Below are 22,406 nucleotides of genomic sequence, written 5' to 3' on the forward strand. Positions count from 1 at the left end.
TTTGGGTGTTGTCGGCAGGCATCCGGGTGTGGTCATTGTGACAGGTGCCTCTTAAGCATCTTTACGGTGCAGATCAGAAGTGTTACTGTGGTCCCACTGTGTGGCCTCCAGAGCTCTTCCACCTTCTGCTGTGAGACACAGACGAGTTCTGTAAGAAACAGGAAATGCCCAATAGCATTGGGCACTGCGTCTTACCAGGTCAAGGCCTTGCCCTGGGTTCCTGTATTACCAGGGGGAGGGCCCAGCACGCGGGCCCTGAGGTCAGCACCTTGGACAGCGGTCCGAGACGTCGTGTGGTTCTCCTGCTTCTGTGCCACTCGCTTGAAACCTTTGCACTGAGGGACTCTCGTGAAGCCGTTATTTTTGCAGAAGTTATTTTGGTCTTATCTCACCATCCAGAAAACTGGTGTCGTGGTACCAGAGGAATATAGCAGGATACCTGAGCGGTGTGTATTATGTCATCAGAAAGATTTATTGTAAAAAGAATAAATGAGGAACTCAGATGTAGCTTTTCCTCAAAACCGGCATTTTGGGAAGGGAAAGGGTTTTGCCGCCTTCTGCTGTCTCTGGAGAGGAGAGTCCTTGGGACTGACCAGCTAAGGAAAAACATCTGACTCCCAGAAACAGGGTAGGGAGCCCCCGCTCCATCCAGGCCACTTGGTGCTGGGGGGGCAGCATCTGGGCACCCCCAGCCGGGGAGGGCTGATCTGGAGGGGAGTCGCCGGGACAGGCGTGAGGGGCAGGCTGCGTGGTGACTGGCACGTGTTGGCTGCCTGGACACATGGTTTGAAGGCGTCCTTTGTTCTGACCAGTTCGGGGCCAGTTCTGAATAGTGGCTTTCTCTAGCTGTCCCGTGTGCTGGTGAGGGGGGCTGTGTCTTAGATGCTACCCCAGTTCAAATTTCGGTTCTGGTGCTTCCCTCACATGTGACCTTAGGGAGGTCACTTAGCAGATTCCTCATCTACCTGGCCTGGGCTCTGCCTCCCTCACCTGGATGGCCCCACCCCTGCAGGCTGAAGGAGCCTGTAGACAGCCCCACTTGGCCATGACCCCCTCAATGCCTCCCTGTCACTTTCTCTCCTGCACTCCCCTCCCCCACTCATCTCCCCACTTCTCTCTGGTTAGGCAGGCCTCTCACTGCTCCTTGAACCTCTGCAGCTCATACCAGAGGTCTGCCCGTTTCACCCCCCTTCCCTCCCCCATGGTCTCTCCTCCCCACCCCCTTTCACACATCCTTCCCTCCCATCCCCCGTTCCTTCCTTGGAGTCTCTGCTCAAAGGCCGTTGCTCCCTACATGAAGGCTCCCCCGTTCCTCCTTCCCCCAACACACAGGCTTGTGCCCCTCCCCCCAGACTGTGGCCTCCACGGGGGGGCGGGGGGGGGCGGGTCCATCTGCTTTGACCTCGGGTGTGTCCTCCATGGACATTTGCTGGACCTCCTTCAGTGAAGAGTCCCTTCGTGACAAGTGGTGGGTGCAGGGTCCTGCCACCCCTCCTTACACCAGGGTGCCTCCTGAGGTCCCCAGGCCCCGCCAGGACTGGTCAGGGCTGGGCTGCAGCAGCGCTGCCCGCTGGCTGGCTGGAGTGTCACTGCTGCTGTCTGGGTCAGGCTGCGGGAACTTCGAGCCAGCCGGCCGAGTCACGTGTGCCGCTCGGCCACCCAGAAGCCTTCGCGGCTGCAGCATCTTCACTCGGTGTCTCGGGAGGAAGTGTGGTGACAATACCAGAAAGGACGGACTTTCCACTGTGTACTTAGAGCGGCATTTCTGGTGGTAAAAGCAGCACACGTTGAACCTGGAAATTTGAAACATGCACCCAAATGTCAGGAAACACATTTTAATTGCCCCCGTGGTTCTCCCTGGGGGACATACCATTTTAAAATATATTCTAGCCTTGTATGCTTATTAATATTAAGAAAATATTAATGACATCAGGTTAGTTAGAATTCCTCCTGGTTATTAGCTAATGGTTTAGGATTCCCTTGAGGGCGGTGGGTCCTCTGAACTCACCGGTCACCTGGGCAGCGTGTCCCCTCACCGAGGTCCTCCAGCCAGCATTCCCAGGAGGAAATCTCAGGCTGTGTTTTGTTACCTCAGTGCAGAATCCCAGAAGAGCAATCACTCTATCAAAAAACAGCAATACGTTTGATCATTTAAAAATTTGTGAAATAGAGCCATCTGGTAGGTGGGGGACTTATCTGCAGGGCTGCTGGGTGCCACACAAACCCCCACGCCCACCTCTTGACTTAGGTGATAGTGGACGGTGTACGATTGACCAGAGGACCCTGCTGACCCAAATGCCGAGTGTCAGGGCCCCATGTCCAGTGTCCCTGCAGGGTCATCACACCTCCACGAGCACAGAGCTGGCCTGTGGCGTCCTCACCTGCAGCCACTCCCTCCAGGTCGTGGGCCCCCGAGGGAGGGCCGTTCACTGGGCAGCCCTGCACTCGGACGGTTTTGAAGAAACGTGATTTTTCTCGCAGGAGGCCCCTTGCACGGTACAAACAAAGCAAGCCTTGCCTCCTGTGTCCTGTTCCCACGCGTGTGTTTTTCCCCCAGACCTGGTGTGGTGTCTGAGCATCAGCTGAGCTGCCTGTGGGAAGGAAGCACCCAGAATGGCCATCGCGTCCAGGGTTCCAGCTTGTGTCGGGTTCTGTCTTCGTTTGTAACGTTTAGTTAATTTACTTCCAGGCTTTTTTCCATACACATATTTTAACTGTATTAATTTAATTTTCTGTACAATTTGCAGAACCTCCCTTTTCTTGACATGACCTAAGCGTATTATTGATGGTCGTTGTAAATGCCAATTTTTTAAAAGCCAAATGTGCCATCAGATGGGTGTATTTTAACACAAGAGTCACAGAACTATGGCCCATGACCCAAATCCAGCCCAGCACCGTTGTTAACTTGCAGTAAAATACACACGTCAGTTACAATTCACCGTGCTGACCATTGCCCAGTGCACACTCGGGCCCCAAGCACACTTACCCTGTTGTGCGGCCGTCCCCACCATCCTCTCCGGAGCTCTCCATCTTCCCAAATCGGAACTGTCTCCATGTCCTTTGTGACTAGTTATTTCAGCGCAGCGTCCTCTAGAACCAGCCACAGGGTGGCGGGCTCAGTGCCTACGTCCTCCTCAAGGCCGCGTGATACCCCACATGCAAACACACCACCCGCTGGTGGACGCTTGGGTGGTCCCCACCTTTGGCGATTGTGAATAGCGCTGCTGAGAACGTGGGTGTTTGCGTCTCTGTTCAGGTCCCCACTTTCAGCCCTTTTGGGGACAAGCTGGAAGTGGGGTTGCTGGGTCATCCGGTTGCTCTGTGTTTAACTCTGAGGAGCCTCCACACCGTTTTCCATCACAGCTGCACCTTCCCGCCAACAGTGCACAGGACCCTGGTTTTTTCACGTCCTCGCTGACACTTGCTTTCTGTTTGCTTTGGTGGTGGCCATCCCAGTGGGTGTGGAGCCGTGTCTCAGGTGGTTCTGAATTGCGTTTCCCTGCCAGCTGGGGATGTGAGCACCTCTTCCCGGGCCGTGCACGTTTTCTCTGCAGAAATGGCCCATGAAGTCCTTCATCCATTTTTTAATTGGGTTGTCTGGTTGGCTTTAATGGCAGGCCAACAGCACCTGCCCCCTTGAAAAGTGCCTCCTCCTGGGTGCAGACAGGTGTGCACAGGCGTGCGTGGATGCTGTGTAGACAGGTGCGATGGCCGTGGGTGCGAGCAGGCAGGTGTGGACGCTGTGTCATGGGATAGACAGGTGTAGACAAGTGGGTGTTGTGCACATAGGAATGGACAGTGCAGACGCCCCCCCCCCTCTTCCTGGCCTCCTCGTTCCTCTGTGCCAGCCCTCAGTCTCTTGCTTGGACCCAGCCTTCTCTTGGATGGCGAAGCCTGGGGTCCCCCTGGATCCTCGGGGTCCCCTGGACAGGGCCGACCATGTTGGAGGGGACCCCGACTTGCTCCGTGTGGGGACTCTGGGTGCAGCATTGGCAGCAGTTAATTCTCAGTGACTCGAGACTCCTGCTTGTTGTGGGCTCTGTGGCCTGGCCAGCACCCTGGCACCCATTTCTCTAGGGGTGGGTGGGTCTATTTGTCATGAGGGTTGAGGAACTGCCATAGCTGGCTCCCCTGGAAACAGCCCTGGTGTTGGCGGGACAGTAGGTGGCCCTAGGGTCGCATGCTCCTGTGTCCTCAGAAGTGACGCTGCCCAGGGCAGCCACATGGGCATCAGTGCAGGACACTCAGAACCCATGTCTCCAGGGCCCTGGGGCTTGGGTCCCTGCCTGGCCCCCGAGCATGGTGGCATGAAGAGGGCATGCTGGGGATGAGCCCCGAGGACCCAACCCCCCGGCATCTCGCAGAGGAACCTCCCTGCTCCCTACCTGCCAGTCCAGCTGCCTCGGTGGGGCTGCTTGGGTGGGGCACAGCGTGGACACCCCAAGGGAAGGCACCAGGTAGAGGGGGACTTGCAGCTGAGTCTGGGGTGCGGGGGAGGGAGTGCCCTGATTCCCAGGACTGTCTCCGACTTTGAGTTCAAGGGCCACGTCTCTTTCCAGACACCCCCCTTTGTCCCCTCCCCCTTTTTGATGACCCTCCCTGTTTGTCATATCTGGGGCAGCCACCTCTCATGGGAACCCTCCCGTTCTCCAGAATGTTCTATCCCAGTGCACGTACTGTCTTGGAGCGGCTCTCCTTGCCATCACCACCCCCACCCCAGGAGCAGCACCCCACTGTCCGGACCCCATCTCTGGCGAGAGCTGGAAAGCACCCAGGTCCAGTGTGAGCCGTGTGGCCCTGGGGCCCTGGCCTCCCCTCATTGCGTGTTCTCACGTGGGAGGGTGTGTGGGTGTGTGGATGTGCTGGACAAGTGTTGGCCACACAGGGGGCGCAGCCTTCACTGCTGCTCAGTCGTGGGGTGCCGTCTTCCCTGGGTTTCTGCTGCGGCCTCCTTTCCTGTCTGGGGCCCCATCTCCCGGCTCGGCTGCGCTCGGCCTTGACTTCTTTCTTCTTAAAGCTCATTTTTGATCTCTCGCTCTGCGTCCTGTACACAGTGCTCCCTGGGGGCCCCCCTGCCCCTGCTGAGCAGTGGTGTGGATGCCGCTCACCAGCCCAGCCTGCAGCACCCTGAGCTGTCCTGGGAGCCTGGGGACAGGCGCTCGTCCCCAGGTCTTGGGCTGCGGGTTTGTCGGTCACCCAGGGGCCTGAGCCGTGTCTCTGCTGGGTGCCAGGTCGCCTGAGCCCTGGCCACACCGTCTCGGGGGCGCCTGTGTTCTTGCCTCACACAGTGTGTGGCATCCTCAGGTCGGGAGCACATCACGGCCTCCCAGGTCCTTTGTGGATTCTGCGATGGTCCAGCTCCAAGCTCTGGACCTCTCAGTCCTGGGCTGTCCTGGTGGCTTTCTCCTCCCGTAAGTGGTGCCCCCGGTCGTGGCGGGAGCCCAGCACGTGTTGTGAGCTCACTGGGGGTGGCTGGCCCGTCCATGGTTCGCTGCAGAGGCAGCGCCCGCTGTGGGTCTGGGAGAGCAAAGAAGCACACTGCCCCGGAAATGACTGTTTTCAACTTGTTCAAGAAAGACTAAGGAGGGAAAGAATGACATGTGACTCAGGCGTCCCTGCGTCCTCTCCCGTGCCCTCCAGTCTCCGTCAGTGCCCGACGTGGGCCCGGCCCCAGGCACCAAGAGTTACCCTGTGCCCACCTGGCCGTGCATATTACCTGGTCGGCTTTGTCGCCAGTGTGCCGGGGGCCTGGGCGGGCCTGGCGCGCACACCTGCTGACAGTGGACTTGTGGGGCCGGGGGTCCTGCAGGGGTGAGCTCAGTGTTTGGACCGTCGGCCTGGCAGGGCCCTTCCTCCCAGGGAGGCAGGCAGGGGTCAGCTGGACGGAGGACCCAGTTGGACACAAGACGGGCGCCCCCCCCCCCGCAGTCTGACTCGGGGTGTGGGGGGAAGAGGGCGGGTGCTGCGGTGAAGGAGCTGCTCCCTTTCTTCCTCCTGAGCCTGTGGCTCATCCCCTGATCAGGGCGGCAGTTTCTGTGGGGGCCTGAGGGACTCACGCCAAGGTCTGAGGTCGTTGAGTGTCTGGAAGCAGCCACAGCATACAGGCCTGGCCGCCAGGCAGCTCGGAGCACGGGTGTGTGCGTGGGACAGACCCTCACCTCCTGCTGTCACCTTAGGGGAGTCACCTCTCAGGGCCTCGGTTTCCTCAGGTGGCGGATGTGGACACAACATAATCACGTGGATTTAGTGCCACGATGTGGAAACGTCCCCGGCACCAGCCTGTCCTTGGTGCTCACACTCAGTGCCAGTGTGTGTTGACGTGGTTGGCGTGTTTCTGAGTGGGGGGTGACAGAGCTCCTGGAGGGAGATCTCAGCCGCTTCGGTGCAGCTGCCGCCGTGCCACGCACCACGGGCCTGGGCTGTGAGCCGTGAGCGGAGAATGTGGATGTGAGCGTCTCCCGTGCCCACGGCCAGGTTTGCCTGCCCAGCTCCTGGCTTTTCCTCCAGCACAGACCTGGGGGGTCGTCCGCTCTGCCCTCAGTCTCTGCTGAACCTCTGAGTTACCGAGTGGCGCTCAGGGAGGGGCTCAGACTCAGGAACTGGGCGCTCCTGGCGTCAGGCCTGTTTCCTGTTGCGTTTTGCAGTGTTTGGAGGGAAAAGAACAGTCAGAAAGTCTGATTACTATCCGTGCAGCTGGTTTGTGTGATTTATCACAGCAGAGGTGGGTTCTAACAGCGCTTGTCACTGAGCAGGTCCTTTGACGTCACCCAGCGGCATCCTAGCTGGGGGACAGGGAATCCTTGTGCAGCGAGCAGGGACTGCGTGTCTGCTGTCTTGGCGGAAAGCGTGGCTTTAGGGCCCAGCCACGAGCACAGACCAGGGGAGAAGGAGGAGCTGACGTGGCGCCTGGGGGCCCTGCCCTCCTGCTGTCAGTGGTTCCTGCTCCCCCAGGGGACAAAGCAGGTTTCTCTTCCTTTTTGATGAAGGTCCTGTCTGACGCCCATGCCTCCTCCCGGGCCCAGGGCCCACCCTGACCTTCGTTGTGGAAGGGTTGTGGTGCCCTGGCCCCCGGTGGACTGCAGCGTGCCCTGGGACCCGGCACTGCTGCTGCCTGGGGCAGGTTGTCAGGTGGACACTGGGGGGTGGCAGAGCTGGTGGCACAGGCAGCCACACTCCCTCCCCAGGAGCTGGTGGTCTTGGAGAAGGTACGTGCCCATGGGCGTGGCTCCCGCTCATCACGGGAGGCACTGAGATCGCTGCTTCTCAGGATTGTGGAGACCCCGTGACAGCTTGCGTGTAAAAGCCCGTGTGCTGGTGTCAGGCATGTGGCCGTGCTGGAGGGCTGGGTCGCCTTACGTTCTGGTGTGACAGAGGGTTCTCTGGGCTGACGGAGGGCGTGGGAGCTCGAGCCAGGTCCTCCTCTGCCCCCGGGACCGGGCATCCTCGAGGAGAAGACTGACCGCCTGACAGGCGGCCAGGCCCCTCAGGTGACTCAGTCACCCGGGCACCAGCTGTCCGGTGCGTGGCTTCTCACTGGGGTGCAGCCCTGTGATGTGCTGGCCTGCAGACTGTTTCTCCAAATGCAGGAGATGCTGTACTGAAAGAAAAACACGTCTGGGAAAACGTGAGTGTGAGGAACACTGCATTTCAGCTGGGGCTGCGACCCTGCTTTGGCCTAGAGCAGCCCCTGGAACCTCTCTTTGTGCGCGGTGGGACACGGCAGGGCAGGTGCACCAGGTGTGCCGGCTCCTGGGGACAGATCGGAGCTGTGCTGCTGCCATCGGAGCCTTTCTGAAAAGATGGGCTGTGGCTGGGAGGTGGTTGGCAGTTCTCTCACCTTCGAAACCAACCCCCCCGCTCCTGCCCTTGAAGCTGCTGGTCAGTTTACTGCTGAATCAGGTTTTTCAACTCTGAACCATCCAAGCCAAACAACCGGACAGAAACCACAGCTGTCCGCTGGCCTCCAAGAAGACTCTGTGAACAAGCAGCTCTGTGCTCACTAATTGCCTGAATAATAAGGCGTTTACTGCTTTGAAGCTAATCACATACCACCTTTATCTGTGTTGTGATTTGGGCTCTGCGAGACGTTCTGTGGGAGAAGCCGGTTCCTGGAGCCACACAGCTCTGTGTGACCCAGTTCATCTCCCAGCAGGTGACATTGCCCCTCCCCCGAATCGCTGGGATAGTAAATTAGGAAATCAGTATTAAATTGTAGCACAAGGTAGCCAATGAAGGGTCTGTTATTTCACTGTCTGAGATTGTTCTCAGGATGGCATTCCGGAGAGTTCTCCCTAGAGCTCTGCCATTCATTCATTCATTCGTTCATTTGTTCATTCATTCCACATATACTGATGGCGGCGCCTGGGTGCCTGGGCTGGGCGGGCGCTGGGAGCGCAGTGATCGGGAGGATATACTTCTAATCGCCCCTCGTTAACGAGCAGACATGCACAGCAGACAGGCAATTTAAAGTTCCGAGTCATAATTAATGCAGGTGGCCGTCACAGCGGAGCCAAGACAGAAACACTGGTTGGGGTGGGTGTGGCTGGTACCATGGTTCCAGGATGGCCCGAGGAGGGGTGGCCCGTGAGGTGAAGCTCAGAGGACAGGACGACCTGGCTGTGGGAAGAGTAGGTGTGGTTCTTCAGGTGTGAGGCACAGCATGTGCAAAGGCCCTGGGGGGCAGGGATGGTGGCCAGGTAGAGGAATGGGGAGGCCCCGAGGGACAGAACAGCCTTGAGAGGTGAGGGTGGGAGCTGGGTGGGTGACACGCGTGAGTCTGTGGTCGCCCATTAGTTGTGCATTTTGTGAGCCTTTAAAGAGTTCATTCAGTGAAACGAAAACCTGGGAGTGACCTGTTTCCTGTTCCAATTAAGTTGAAGGGTAGTTGTCCATGTGTAGCTAAATCGGTGTACTTGCAAGGAGCAGAAAAGTCTTGCAGTACATTTTCAAAGTAATGAAAGTGGGGTAAGGATGCCTTGTGGAAAAAGACGACCATGGTAGCCATGAGCTGTGCCCACTGGGTGACGGGCACCCTGCTTTGGACCTGCTCATTAACGCCGTGAATTGTCTCATCCTCTCAAAGCTCTTCCAACCCTGTCAAATATGAAATACCCCAGTGTCTCCCTAACACTTAACAATAATTGTAATTCTTTACACCCTGGCCCAGAGGCAGACAGGAGACGTCCACGGCTGACCCTTCGCTCCCAAACTCATGCTGCAAGCTTTTGCTTGGTTTGGTTTTATTTTGCGGTGGTAGAGGTGGTTTTGTTTAAGTTTTTACAAAATGTGCCACATGGAAAAACGTGCACGTCAGGGGACCATCTGCAGTAGCCACGGAGTCCACGAGGCAGCAGCTTCTGTGTTGGCGAGTCTCGCTTTGTCACCCTGCTCACGTGACAGCCACCAGCTGCAGGTTGGGACCTCTCCTCTGCCCCCGCCCCCTGTACCCCCAGCCCCCAGCTGCCCTTTCCTGCTGGCTGCTTCCCTGGTCTTCTAGGTCTGGGTTTGGCTCCCAGGGCTCTGCCTCCGGGTCTCAATGTCGCGACGTCCCCTCTCCGAGAACGACCTCATTTGGACGCCGGCTCTCTCGTGTCCACTTCTGTGAATGAGATGTGGGTGACACAGTTTGCAAGTCGGTCTTAGGAGAGGTGAGCAGAGGAAGTGGGGGCATCACTCTGGGGGACGCACTGGGAACAGGCCTCCCAGCTCAGGAGCCCGGTGGTCACTCGGGCTGAAAAGTGGGGCCTCACAGGGAGAGGGGGATACACGCCCAGGCTCTGCCCTCGGTACCTCCCTTTCATCTGACCCCATGACCGACAGGCTGACCAGTGGCAGTGTCCACGAGGTGCTCCAGGTGGCTTCCTCTCGCTTTCCAGGCACGTGAGAGGCTGTCCCCATGAGAGTGCCTTTCTTCCCTATGTTTTGTAAAGGACATTAAAATGGCACCTCTTTGGCGGGCATCCTGAGTGGCCCGGGGCCTGCCCTGCCCCCTGGCAGGCAGACGCCATCTTTCCTGACCTCAGGGTCCTTCTACCTTTGCGTAAACCTTTGAATCTGAATTGTAGTGGTGACACCTAGGGGCTTTCCCCTAGGAAATTCTTAAAACCTTTCAAAAGGCTTAATTTCCAAGAGAAACAGGCCACTTTGTGTGCTTAATTACTAAGGCTGTTTTGAATCTCAAACATGATTTAAGAAATTTAAAAAAATACACTAGCCAGGTCCTCTAACTGGATAGAGGCCAGTGGACATCGTCCCTCCTCGTCCTTCCAGGTGGGGCCCTGGACCCCAGTGCACTGCTGACGCCCCTCCTTTTCTCCTTGGACCTGCTCGTGACACCGCAGGTGTAACCTCCCATGGGGGAGGCCCTGATGCAAATTTACTTATTCTCTTTTCAATTTGTGTGTTTCATTCCTTCATTCTAGCTCAGCTGTTGAGACCATGAGCCAGGCCACTTCAGCTAGGCTTGGCCTGTGTCAGTCACCAACTGTGGGACCCAGGACAATAGATGTCAGGCTCCCGGGGCCTCAGTTCCCCTTCTTGTGAAATGAGGTGATAGGAGTGCCTGTCTTGAAGGCTGGTGTGATGGTCCAGCACCCACACCCTCGAGCCCCCTTTCCCTGCTCTGCTGCGCTTCCCAGCAGTGGTCACAGCACCCCATTGCTTGCCCTTCACCCCACCAGGACAGGGCCCTGGGAAGGCAGAACTGTCACGTGACCCAAGCCTGAGCTAGGCAGGCCCATGGGACTTCTGCTGTGTGCGTGTACGTTTTCCTACCTGCTGTGTTTCTTCGTGTCTGTAGCTCCGCTCCTTGGAGGTGAAGGGTCAAACAGGCTTTGGAAATGCAGACCTGACCTGAAGTCCAGACATTGCGAAGGTTTTAGCAGCTAGGCAGCCATGCCTCGAAAATGGAGGCGTCGATGCTGCCTTGTCGGCCTGTGAGAAGGAAAAGATTCAGTGTGTTCTCCCCTGGAACGAACAGCAGCGCCGCACAGGAGGCACAGAGTGGAAATATACTGTACACATAGTAGCTACATAGCATATATGCGAGGTCTGATCAAAAACTACGGTGAATGCTTACATTTCAAAATATTATTACAGTAAGACAGACACATTGCCATTAACCCCCCTCAAAATACACCCCCCCCCCACTTTGAACACACTCATGCCATCGTTCTTGCCACTTTCTGAAGCAGTTCTGGAAGTCCTCTTTTGTGAGTGTCTTTAGTTGTGTTGTCATGGCTGCCTCGATGTCCTGAATCAGTTCAGAACATTTTTCTTTCATGGTCATTTTGACTTTGGGGAAGAGCCAGAAGTCGCATAGTGCCAGGTCCGATGAATAAGGTGGATGAGGACACACCACAATGTTTTTATTTGACAGAAATTGCCGTTACCAGAAGCGATGCGTGACACAAAGCCTTTCTGGTGTGGTCAGAAAATACGGTGACTGCTGCCGCCGAGTGCCATCCCACGGAAAGGCAGGGATCCTCAATACGGGAAGTGGCACATCGAGCCTTAATAACAGTGTGTGACAAGTTTCAACTTGTTTGGTGCAGTCAGTCGGGTGTGAACTATTGAGAGAAGGTGTGTTTTAAAGCGTCCCACAAATCATCTTCCATCATGACAACATCCACGTCACACATCGCTTCTGGTATATGGCAATTTAAGCATTCACTGTATTTCTTTTTATCACACCACATGTAATAGACACATAGTAGGTATACGATACATAGTCCATATAACAGATACATAGTCGACATATAATAGGCAATAGTGGAGATACAAATATAATAGATACATAATAAACACTTAGCCGCTATGTGACATACACATAGTAGAAACATAACAGGAGCAGGCGTGATAATGCCTCACCAGTGTGCCAGGGACCACGTCACTATCTGTGGGATTCTTTTCACGAGGGAGGATTGTGGATGGGGGTTTGGAAAAACAGCCCGATTTCCTTTCCCTCTGTTCCTCTCTTCCTTTCTGCCAGACACAGGAGAGCTACTTTTCCTGTCCCGTGGGTGGAGGAGCGTAATCTGTGTTGGGTTCTAACATCAGGAGGGTGACAGGTCAGAGCCGGTGCTCGCCTGTCCCTGACCTCGGTCCTTCCCCTGGGCCCCATCCCTTTGCTCTGCCCCAGGAGTTCGTTTTTAATTTATATTTTTTCCTCAGGGTCTGGTGTGAGCTGCACCGTGGCCTGTTACAAGCCTTCTGTTACATTTTTATTTGTTTGGGGGCGGCCATAGATTCCTAGACTTCATGTAGTTTTTTTCTTTATTCCACCTTTGCAGAAAAGAAGTCCAAAAAGGCAGCCCCACTCCCTGCCTCACTAAACGGCCCAGAAACAAACACGCACAGCCCAGGGTGGGGGGCGAATGGCCCTTCTAACTGGCCCTGGCACTCAGTCTGCTCTTGGAAAGAAGACAGCACTTCAGGCCAGCAGCCGACTGGGGACAAGAGCCTGCAGGGGTTTGCAGAGAGGACCCTGAAGGGAGCTGAGGGTGTGGGGGACGCGTTGTGAGTGGGCTGGGCTCACTTCAAACAGGGCTGTGCCCTTGGTCTGCCTGAGAGTGAAGTCAGTGCAGTCTTCAGGGGTTCTAGTGTCAGGTTAGGTCTTTCTCAGTGAATGTCCAAGCGAAATAGATTTGGGTAGGTAGTCACATGGCTGGGAGCTGCGACTGGAGCAGGGGTGGCCAGCCAGATCATCTGGGCGCTGCTGTGGGGGCCACGAGCTGGGGACGTCACGAGGATTTCTGAGACATCTCGTAGCCATGGACGAGAATCCTTTCTCCAGGGTGGACAGGGCTGTCCCCAGGGACTGGCACGAGTCCTGACGGGAGGTCCCTCCATGGTCAAAGGGGTGCCGCAGGGTAACAGTGGGACAGGGGTGGGGGGCATCACTCTGTTCCTTGTGGTCTCAGTGCATTCGGCTGGTTCCTGAGGTTAGAGAGCTGTGTGCCCCACGCCCCCACCCAGCTGGTGGAGTGGCCAGAGGCCCATGAAGGCAGAGGCCTGCGTCCCAACCCCCGCAGCCAGCATTCCAGCTCAGGGTGGGTGTGAAAGCCAAAAGGCGGAAAAGAGTTTCTTGGTGTGTTTTTAAAAGCAATTTTTAATACGAAAGTTCTGAGCATCTACAAAAGTAAAGAGGATTGTGTAATGCAGCCCCATGTACCCCTCATTTAGCTCTGTCCTTAACTTCTGGCCAACATGTACCCCCTCCCTCAACCCCAAATCCCAGACATCGTGTCATCCATAAATATCTCAGCAGCGGTCTCTAAAAGACTCCATAGCACTATCTCACCAAAACAAAAAAGGAAACATCTATTGTCATTTTTAACATCGCCAAATAGGTAGCAAATATCCCAGTTTCCCCAACTGTCTCAATTTTTAAAAATGGTTTGTTTTTGGATCAATTAAAATCAGGCAGGTCCCTGCAATGGGCAGTTGCAGCAGAGGGGGGTCTGTGGCCCGTGTTATGCTGTGTTTCCGGAGCACGATGTCAGCTGGCGACATCACGTGTGGAACCAGTCAGGACGCAGGATGTTCCTTCCACACAGGGCTGTCCCTCGTGTTCCCCTCGGGCCCCCCCACCCTGCCTGCCGCCGACCTGCTCTCTGGCTCCTTAATTTTGGTGTCTTGAGAGTGTCAGAAAGTGGAACCGCCGTGTGTGTGGAAGCGGCTTCGTGCGCCAGCCCTGGAAGTTCATCCCAGAAGCCTCATCTGTGTCCCTGTGGCTCCTTCCTCTTGCTGTGTCGTCGCCGAGCTGACTGCAGCCCGTGTTCAGTGCCTCATGACCGGGCACCGTTGGGGGCGGCTTCGAGGCCACACCGCTCGGCTCCACTCCACCCTCCACGGCTCCTGCTTCTTCCTGCAGCCGCACGGAGCCCTCGTTCTTGTCCCCTCTGGGTTCCGGTCCTGGGGTCGTGTTCTCATGACACTGGGTCCCCGGTCCTGGGGCCGTGTTCTCATGACACTGGGTCCCCGGTCCTGGGGCCGTGTTCTCATGACACTGGGTCCCCGGTCCTGGGGCCGTGTTCTCATGACACTGGGTCCCCGGTCCTGGGGCCGTGTTCTCATGACACTGGGTCCCCGGTCCTGGGGCCGTGTTCTCATGACACTGGGTCCCCGGTCCTGGGGCCGTGTTCTCATGACACTGGGTCCCCGGTCCTGGGGCCGTGTTCTCATGACACTGGGTCCCCGGTCCTGGGGCCGTGTTCTCATGACACTGGGTCCCCGGTCCTGGGGCCGTGTTCCTATGACACTGGGTCCCCGGTCCTGGGGCTGTGTTCTTGTCCCTTCCGGGTCCTGGCAGAGCACCGGTTGTGCTGCCGGCATCTATAACAGTTTGAACCAACGAGTTGACCGTCTTACTGGAAGGAGGCAGGAGGCGGCGACAGAACTGGCCGTGGCTTTGCTGACCAGGGCCAGATGGCCGTGTCGCAGGTTTGAGGCCCCTGGTGTGACCCTGTGCCGGGCTCCCTGGAGCGTCTGAGGTTGGTGCAGAGACGCTGAGAGCTGGGGCGAGAGGCTCACCGCTGCTCCTGACTCTGACCCGCTGCCTCCCTCGTATGAGGACCTTGTGATGACATTGGGTCCCCCACATAATCCAGGCTCATCCCCATCGCAGGGTCTTAACTAACTCACACCTGCAAAGTCCCTTTTGCCATGTGAGGTGTCATCATCACAGGTATTGAGGACAAGGACCGGGACGTCTGGGGCCATCGTTGTTCAGCCGGCCGCAGGCACTTGCCGGCACCGTGGTGTGGGCAGCTTCTGGCCCCTGCTGGAGGGGTCCTGGAGTGAGGGCGAGACGCAGACGGGGTCACTGGTGGGAGCCTGGGAGCCACGTGCAGCTCCCCTGGGGACCTTGGCCCGGGTGGCCTCAGTTTGCTCCTCTGTGAAATGGAGACCACGATACCCACACCCCCCCACACACCTGATTGTTCTCATGATCAAGTGCAGTAACAGAAATTCACATGCTAATTATAACCTCAGGACTGAGCTGCATCTGACGGCCAGCGGACGGCCAGCAGACGGGCGGGGTGTGGGATCAGTGGGTGCTGGTGTGTGCACTGAGACCTGACGTATTGGTGCTGGGGTCAGCAGGGGGCTGGGGAGGGCAGGCAGGAGGTGGCAGGGACAAGGGGTGAATCTAGAGGCGGCCAGAGGCACAATTGGTCCTGGTCACTGGCTGGATGGGATGGGGAGTGGGGGTTTCTGCCCGGGGAGGGGCATAGGGCACTTCCTCAGGGCTCCGGTGAGCGACGGAGAGCAGTAAACAGGTGGGCGCAAGCGCAGAGATCTGAGGCAGGAAAGCGAAGGCCAGGACTGGCCTGGTCGTGCTCTGCACCCCGGCTTCCTCGGAGAGCTTCCCCCTCTGCCAGGCGCCTCCTTGGGGTCCAGTCACTGCTGGGTCACACCCCGGGGTGCAGGCAGGGTCTCCATCCTGGCACTGAGGTCCCAGCAGCCCCTTGATGCGCTGGTCACTTGCCCACCCTCAAACCATCACGGGTGGAAACTCCTGTGTGGGGAGGTTGGGCCCTGGGAACTGGGAAGCAGCCATTGGGAGGACCGGGCTGGGCTGGTGGGCAATGGAGCCTCAAAAGGTGGAGGGGGTGTGGGGGGGCTTGAAGCACCTGGCAGGTGGGGGTTGGGCTGGTGTCTCAGCAGCTCGTGGCCATCTCCGCCTTCCCCTGGGGGGCCACGCCTGTCATCCTAGCGCAGTTTGAGATGAACTGCTTCCCCCAGCCCTGGCCTCCCCGAGGGCAGCACCCCCAGTTATGTGGCATGGGCTCTGTCCATCCCAGTGCCCCAGTATCAGCAGATGTGCCCTGAGCAGACGAGGGAGGGAACCAGTGTGTTGGTGCAGCTGGGTCATCGGGAAGGTTCCAGACCACACAGGTGGGCCCCACTTCTGTGCACCCACAGATTGAAGCGTGAACGTGTGCGGAGGGAGCGTGGCCACCTGGGGGTGACCTGTGTGGAGGGTCCTGGCATCTGTGGATGCGGGTCTGTGGGGTCTTGGGCCTGCCGCGGCCTCAGGATGGTTGGGCAGGGCGGCCGTGTCGAGAGAGCAGAACTGCTGGGACGTGGGGATGGGGTCAGATCAGAAGCAGCCGGGGTCTGAGGTCACTGTGGTCTGTCAGCCCACCCGCCATGGCCTGCCCCACAGATGGAGTGACGTCACAGACGGTTGTTTCTCTCGGTCTGGAGGCTGGAGTCTGAAACCAGGGAGCCCACAGGGCAGGTGTTGGTGAGGTGTCTCCCTGGTGTGCTGATGCCGTGTTCTCATGGCCCTTACGGCCAGGAGGGAGCCAGAACAAGCTCTCTGGTGTCTCTTCTAGGGGCACTAATCCCATGGGGGCACCCCCGTGACCTCATCTCCCCCAGTCACCCCCAAAAGCCCCACCAACTAACACCATCACACTGGGGGTTGGGGCTTCCGCCTGAATTCTGGGGACACAGACATTCAGCCCATAACAGCGGGGGTGGTGGGAGGAGACTGAGGTGGTATTTTGGGGGTCACCTGGGAAGACAGGAGAGGACCACACAATAGCCAAGGATGAGCGGGGGATGAGAGCCAAGCAGTGAGGGCATGTGAGGTGGGTGGCTCAGTGTGGGCCTAGGGGTGTGTGTTGGGGGGGCAGCAGGGCAGGGATGTGTGTGGTGCTGAGTCAGGGCTGGAAGGAGCCGTGGGGGGGAGTGGGTAGGGGGATTGGTCCGCTGGTTGCAAGCTCCCCTCCACTGGTCACCTGGTTTCAGATCTGTTCGGAAGGGTTGGCTAATCCAAGAGGACCTCCCGCCTTGCCCCTCACCATTGTCACTCCAGGCTGCCACCAACCAAGATTCTGAGGACACTTCAGGGCCTTCAGCCTGGCCCTTCCTTACTCACTGTTTGGCCTTCAGCCCTGCCTGGGACAGAGCCCACCCTTGTCAGACCCTCTCCGAGCTCCTGAGTGGGGCAGGGGGTTCCAGATCCTTTCCCCAAACCTTGTTTTGTATGATTTGATTCTCAGTCTCAGGGTTCACAAACATTTGGCACCTGTGTGTCCAACCTCCTGTCCAACCATCTGTCCATCTGGAAGTTCCCAAATTGCCAGCCAAGTGGAAAAGACCAGCGTAGAGAAAGGACAGGACTGTTTCCTTCCAGAAGAGCTGGGGGGCAGCCCCCGCCCAGGTTTCATCAGTTCTAGGACAAGCCTCTCGCTTCCTAACGTAGCTGAAATCGGGGTGCGTCTTGCAGGGCTGTGTGTCCCAGTTTCGTTGGCGACATTTGTCTTCCTTCTTAGTGGTACGTGAAGTCGGTATTTCTAACAGTTGATGGCTCTGGGATTCCGTGGGCGTGTGGGAGGGCGGGCTGGCACCAGGGGTGCAGGGGAGGCTGATGTTGACACCGGTGGCTGTGGCCCAGTCCTTGCTAGGAGTGGGGAGCTTGGGGGGTGATTCTGAGGGACGCTAGGTCTGGGGTGTGGCCGAGGAGGAAGGTTAAGGTCATGAGTGTTGAGATAAAGAGAGAAGGGGACCCAACGCCCCAGTCTTTGAGGGCAGAGATGACAGTGTTGATGTGTGGAGACCTGGAGGTGGCCGAGGGCGCAGGTCACAGAGTGAGGTGCCACCAGTCGGGCCCCCTGGCTGGCTTTGGGGCAGTTCCCATTGGCTCACGTGGCTCATACGTGCTGTACAGCGAAGCCGTAAGCGAGGACACTGCAGGTGTGTCGTGTTTGTGGGACAGCGTGAGGTGTCAGGAGATGGGCGGTGTGGCATAAGGCTGCTGCCATGTGGGTGCTCTGTGCTGGGGCAGTGTGTGGGCACGGGGTACACTGGGGCCCGAGCCCCACTGCCTGACTCGGTTTCCCCCCCATTATGTGAGGGCTGTCTGGTGATGGAAGAACTGAGAACCTGAGAAATGCCTTATTTCACTGGACACATGAGAATATGGTAGACATTAATTCTTTTTAGACGTGGATTTTTAAAAATAGTATACAGGGATTATCAAATTGCCCGGTGACTTTTGAGTGTGGCTCCAACAGTTTATCTTATGGAGCAAATACAGAAACTCAGACACAGTCAGGCACCAGCGTCAGACCCGCAGGCTGCCCCACTGCAGGCAGCTCAGCTCTCCGTGGATGCGATGTTAGGACCTGGGCCCCCGTTCTCTGATCCCTTTTTTTCCTTAATTTTTTAAGTTGAAATAAAGATTCCATCAGATGTAAACTCTAGAGCAGGGGTGTGAAAACTGCGGCCCGAGGACCAACTGCAGCCCGCAACCCATTGTTAATTGGCCCACAGCAAATTCCAAAAAACGTTGAAAAAAGTTTGGGCACCCCTGGTCTAGAGTGTCCAACTCAGTGGGTTTTTACAAAGGAAACCTTCTCGCTGATCAAGGTGTAGCCCTCACCTGTCAGTCTCCTCCCTCCCCCAACTGCACCTGCCCCGCCTGCCTCGCCTGCCCCACCTGCCCCTCCCCCACCTCGGGAAGCCACCCCCCCACCCCCGCCTCTGCCACCACAGGTGCTTGTTCTTGTTTCTGAGCACCTCCATCATGGAGTCACATGGGGCTCAGCATCCTGCTGGTGAGATGGCCACAGTGCTTGGTGTGGCTCTGCTTTATCCGTCCCTGTGCTGGGTCACGGGCCACCGGCATGGTTTGCGGGGACTTCCTCCTGTGTCCCGAACATGCCGGTTCCCGGCCCCTGCAGACAGCGCTGCGTGACCATCCCTGGCCGCGTCTCAGGTGCCCGCACACAGGGCACTGGGGCCCTGGGGTCTGCGCCTGCCCACCTCACGTGGCCTCTGCCACCGCGTCCCACGTCGTCATCCCCACCCACACTCGGCCCTGTCTCCTGACAGCGGTTGTGGGGTTTTCCAGTCAGAACCAGCACCGCTTCTGATGCCCAAGGGTCCTGCAGTTGACCTCCGTCCTGACACTGCCTGGGATTGGGGGTCAGCCCCACGGGACTGCCCCCTTCAGACTCCAGGCTCAATTCTGGGACCAATGGGACTTCTGACCACCCGCTGTCAGCCGGGGTCCCCAACACCCCTCCTCAGGTTCGAGACTCTGTGGATGGGCTCTCAGGGCTCCGGGAGACGCTGCACTTGCGTCTTCCGGGCTCACTGGGAGGGGCCACCTGAGAAGCGGCCCTGGCAGAGTGCACAGGGGTGTGGGCAGGGGCTGCGCAGCCTCTTTCCTCTCTGGGCCGCCCTCCCCCCACCTCCACCTGTTCACCAACCGGAAGCTGTCCAGCCCTGTCCTGGGGGCTCCATCATTGCCATTGGTGACCGACTCAGTCTCCAGCCCCTCCCCTCCATGGGGGTCAAGGGCTGAATGTTCCAAGCCCCAGTCCTGCCCTGGTCTTCCTGGGGACCAGCCCCCGCCTGAAGCCATCCAGGCCCATCACCAGTTACCTCATTGGCACAGATGACACTCTGTCACCCGGAGATTCCAAGGTTCTTAGGCGCTGTGCCAGGAGCCAGATGTGTTTATTACACACTGAGTCTGGTTGGGGGGGGTTCCTCGTACATCCTCCCAGCACTGGGCCCTCAGAAGCTCCTCATTTTTGCCAGCAGAGCAGCTGTGAAGCTACCAGACGGTGGCCTCAGTTTGCCTTTCCTCATCCCTTCGAGGGTGAGTGTCCACTCGCACTCTCACAGCTGCTTAGGACCTGCTCTTCCGAGTCTGCCCAGTTTCAAAATCGGGTTGCATAAAAGCAATTAAATTGGGCTGTTCACCTTTTCCATTGATTTGTAGGAGCTCTTCATGTTTTACGTATGAATTCTGTGGCTGCCTGTTACAAACGTCTTCCCTCGTGGCCTGCCTCCCCCGTTTTCATAAACAGTGTGAAGGCTTACAGTTAGTTCCTTCTGTATCCTGTTGGAGAGACTTCCCCTTAACCCGAGGTCCTGGACACACTCACACGCCAGTGGCACGCTCTCGTGAGCTATGTGGTGGGGGCCCTGGTGAGTGCCAGTGGACCCAGGAGCATTTATTGAAAAGCCCATTCTTTTCCTGCTGCATTTCAGTGACACCCTTGTCACAAATGAGGTGACCATCTGTGTGGGGCCTGTTTCAGGGCGTCTGTCCCACGGGTCTGTGTGCCAGTATTGCAGTTAAAATTCAGCTTCGTAATGACTGTTAATATCTTGTTATAAGTCCGTCGTCAGTTTTGTTTTTTATGTGTTTATGGTAATGTGTGGACAGATGCAATTAGCGGTTTCCTGTGGCCCCGCCATCTTGCCACGTGCTTGTGAGCCAGCCCAGCCCTCTGTCCCAGGTTTCCGTGGGCTTCCGTTTCACCAAGGAATGACTCCTTCCTACTTCCCACCCCTGTGTGTGCTGCCTGGCACGCTGGCACAGCTCGTCTCCAAAGCAGCGTGGGACAGGAGTGATGACGAGCTCTTGGCCCTGATTTCAGGGGAAGGCGTCCAGAATGTCACCACCAAAGGCGACTTTTCTTTTGTAAATAAATCCCAACCATCACGTGGAGGAAGGTCCTCCTTTCTTCCTCCTCGAGAGTTTTTAATCCTGAATGCTATTGCATTTTACCACATGCTGTGTTTTTTTTGTTTTTTCTTTGTCGACATGCTGGAACTTTTTTCTCTTTTGTTCTTTAATACCGTGAATTATACAATTGATGGAATTCTAAGCCAGCCTGCATCCCCTTAGTAACCCTGTTTGGTTGTCACATAGTATCCTTTCTCTGTGTTGCTCATATTTTGGGGGTATTTTTGAAACTACGTTCACGAGAGAGATTGGCCTGTAATTTTCCTGTTTCGTCATGTTGCCAGAATCTAACAGGGAGGCATGTTGGCCTTAAAATTAGTTGGGCTTTTTTTAATTCTTGGGAAGATTTTACAGAAGATTAGTATCACTTCCAACGTAATTATTTAGAAGAATTCACACCGGTAAAGCCCTATGAGTCTAAAGTTTTCCTTGTGGAAATGTTTAAATTCTGGGTTTAATTTTTAAACAGACATCAGCTATTCAGATTTTGTATTTCTACTTTTGTCACCCTCAGTAAGTTTTGTTTTTAAGGATTTTTTAAAGTCTAAATCATTTATGGACATAGTTCATAACTTTATTCTTTTTATAAATATCTTCGCTATCTATAGATATTAAATTACTATTAGGGTTTTTTTTTCTGTTAATTTTGTTGATTTTTCTTCATGTATTTTGTGCTATATGTGGTGCGTGCAAATTTAGGATCATTACACCTTCCTTTTGAATTGACGCTTTCATCACCATGAAATGCTGTTCTTTAAGGTGAAAAGTATTATTCGCATTTAAGTCTCTTTAGTCTGATATTAGTATAACTTGACCAGCTTGAGTGTGTGTGTGTGTGGAGGGAGCTTAGTGTTTATAAGGTGTATTTTTTCCATCCTTTTACTTTCCGCTTCTCTCTGTCTTACTTTGGAAATGGCTCCTAATCAGCAGAAATGAGTGATCATTCTTCGTCCGGTCTGAAAGTCCTTGCCTTTTAATTGCAGCATTTGGTCTGTTTATGTTTAATGCCGTACTGATGTGTGACAGTTTCCATCTGTCATCTTACCATTCGCTGCATCCCACCTTGTGCTCTTTTGCCCTACTTTCTTTTTTTTTAAAAGATTTTTATTGGAAAAGGGGAACAGGACTTTATTGGAGAACAGTGTGTACTTCCAGGCCTTTTTTCCAAGTCAAGTTGTTGTCCTTTCAATCTTAGTTGTGGAGGGTGCCGTTCAGCTTCAAGTTGTCCTTTCAGTCTTAGTTGTGGAGGGTATAGCTCAGCTCCAGGTCCAGTTGCCGTTGCTAGTTGCAGGGGGCACAGCCCACCATCCCCTGCGGGAATCGAACCGGCAGCCTTGTGGTTCCAACCAACTGAGCCATCTGGGAGCTCAGTGGCAGCTCAGCTCAAGGTGCCATGTTCAATCTTTAGTTGCAGGGGGCGCAGCCCACCATCCCTTGTGGGACTCGAGGAATTGAACCGGCAACCTTGTGGTTCAGAGGACGTGCTCCAACCAACTGAGCCTTTCAGGAGGCAGCTCAGCTCAAGGTGCCGTGTTCAATCTTAGTTGCAGGGGGCGGAGCCCACCATCCCTTGAGGGACTCGAGGAGTTGAACTGGCAACCTTGTGGTTGAGAGCCCACTGGCCCATGTGGGAATCGAACCAGCAGCCTTTGGAGTTAGGAGCACGGGGCTCTAACCGCCTGAGCCACTGGGCCGGCCCTGGCCTACTTTCTTGTCTTCTGGCTTAATCAAGTGTTATTATTCCATCCCCCTTTCTTTTATTAGCTTTGTTAAGTAACACCTTAAAAGATATATTAAAACTATATTCTGGCCACCTCAGAAATTGAAGACACAGCCCTGGAATGTGTCTTCAATAATGCTTTCACCATTTCCCAGATAAGGCCAGAACCTTACAGCACTTCCGTTC

The 22,406-nt window shown here is 56.1% G+C and overlaps 1 protein-coding gene across 4 annotated transcripts in view; it reads left to right on the forward strand.

Moving 5' to 3' along the window:
* The window catches only part of PRKCZ (protein kinase C zeta), a 93,422-nt gene that overhangs the window by 33,594 nt on the left and 37,422 nt on the right, over positions 1 to 22,406 (forward strand). The window contains exon 1 of one of the 4 annotated variants that reach the window (XM_088790052.1): positions 17,176 to 17,290. The exons of the other annotated variants lie outside the window; for them this stretch is intronic. The gene's annotated coding sequence lies outside the window, so the exon portion shown is untranslated. Of the gene's footprint in view, positions 1 to 17,175; positions 17,291 to 22,406 lie in introns of those variants that run through there. 4 annotated transcript variants of the gene reach the window in all.

This window comes from Rhinolophus sinicus, chromosome 14 (assembly GCF_057876585.1).
Source record: "Rhinolophus sinicus isolate RSI-liver-muscle chromosome 14, RSI-T2T, whole genome shotgun sequence".
Taxonomy (NCBI): Eukaryota; Metazoa; Chordata; class Mammalia; order Chiroptera; family Rhinolophidae; genus Rhinolophus; species Rhinolophus sinicus.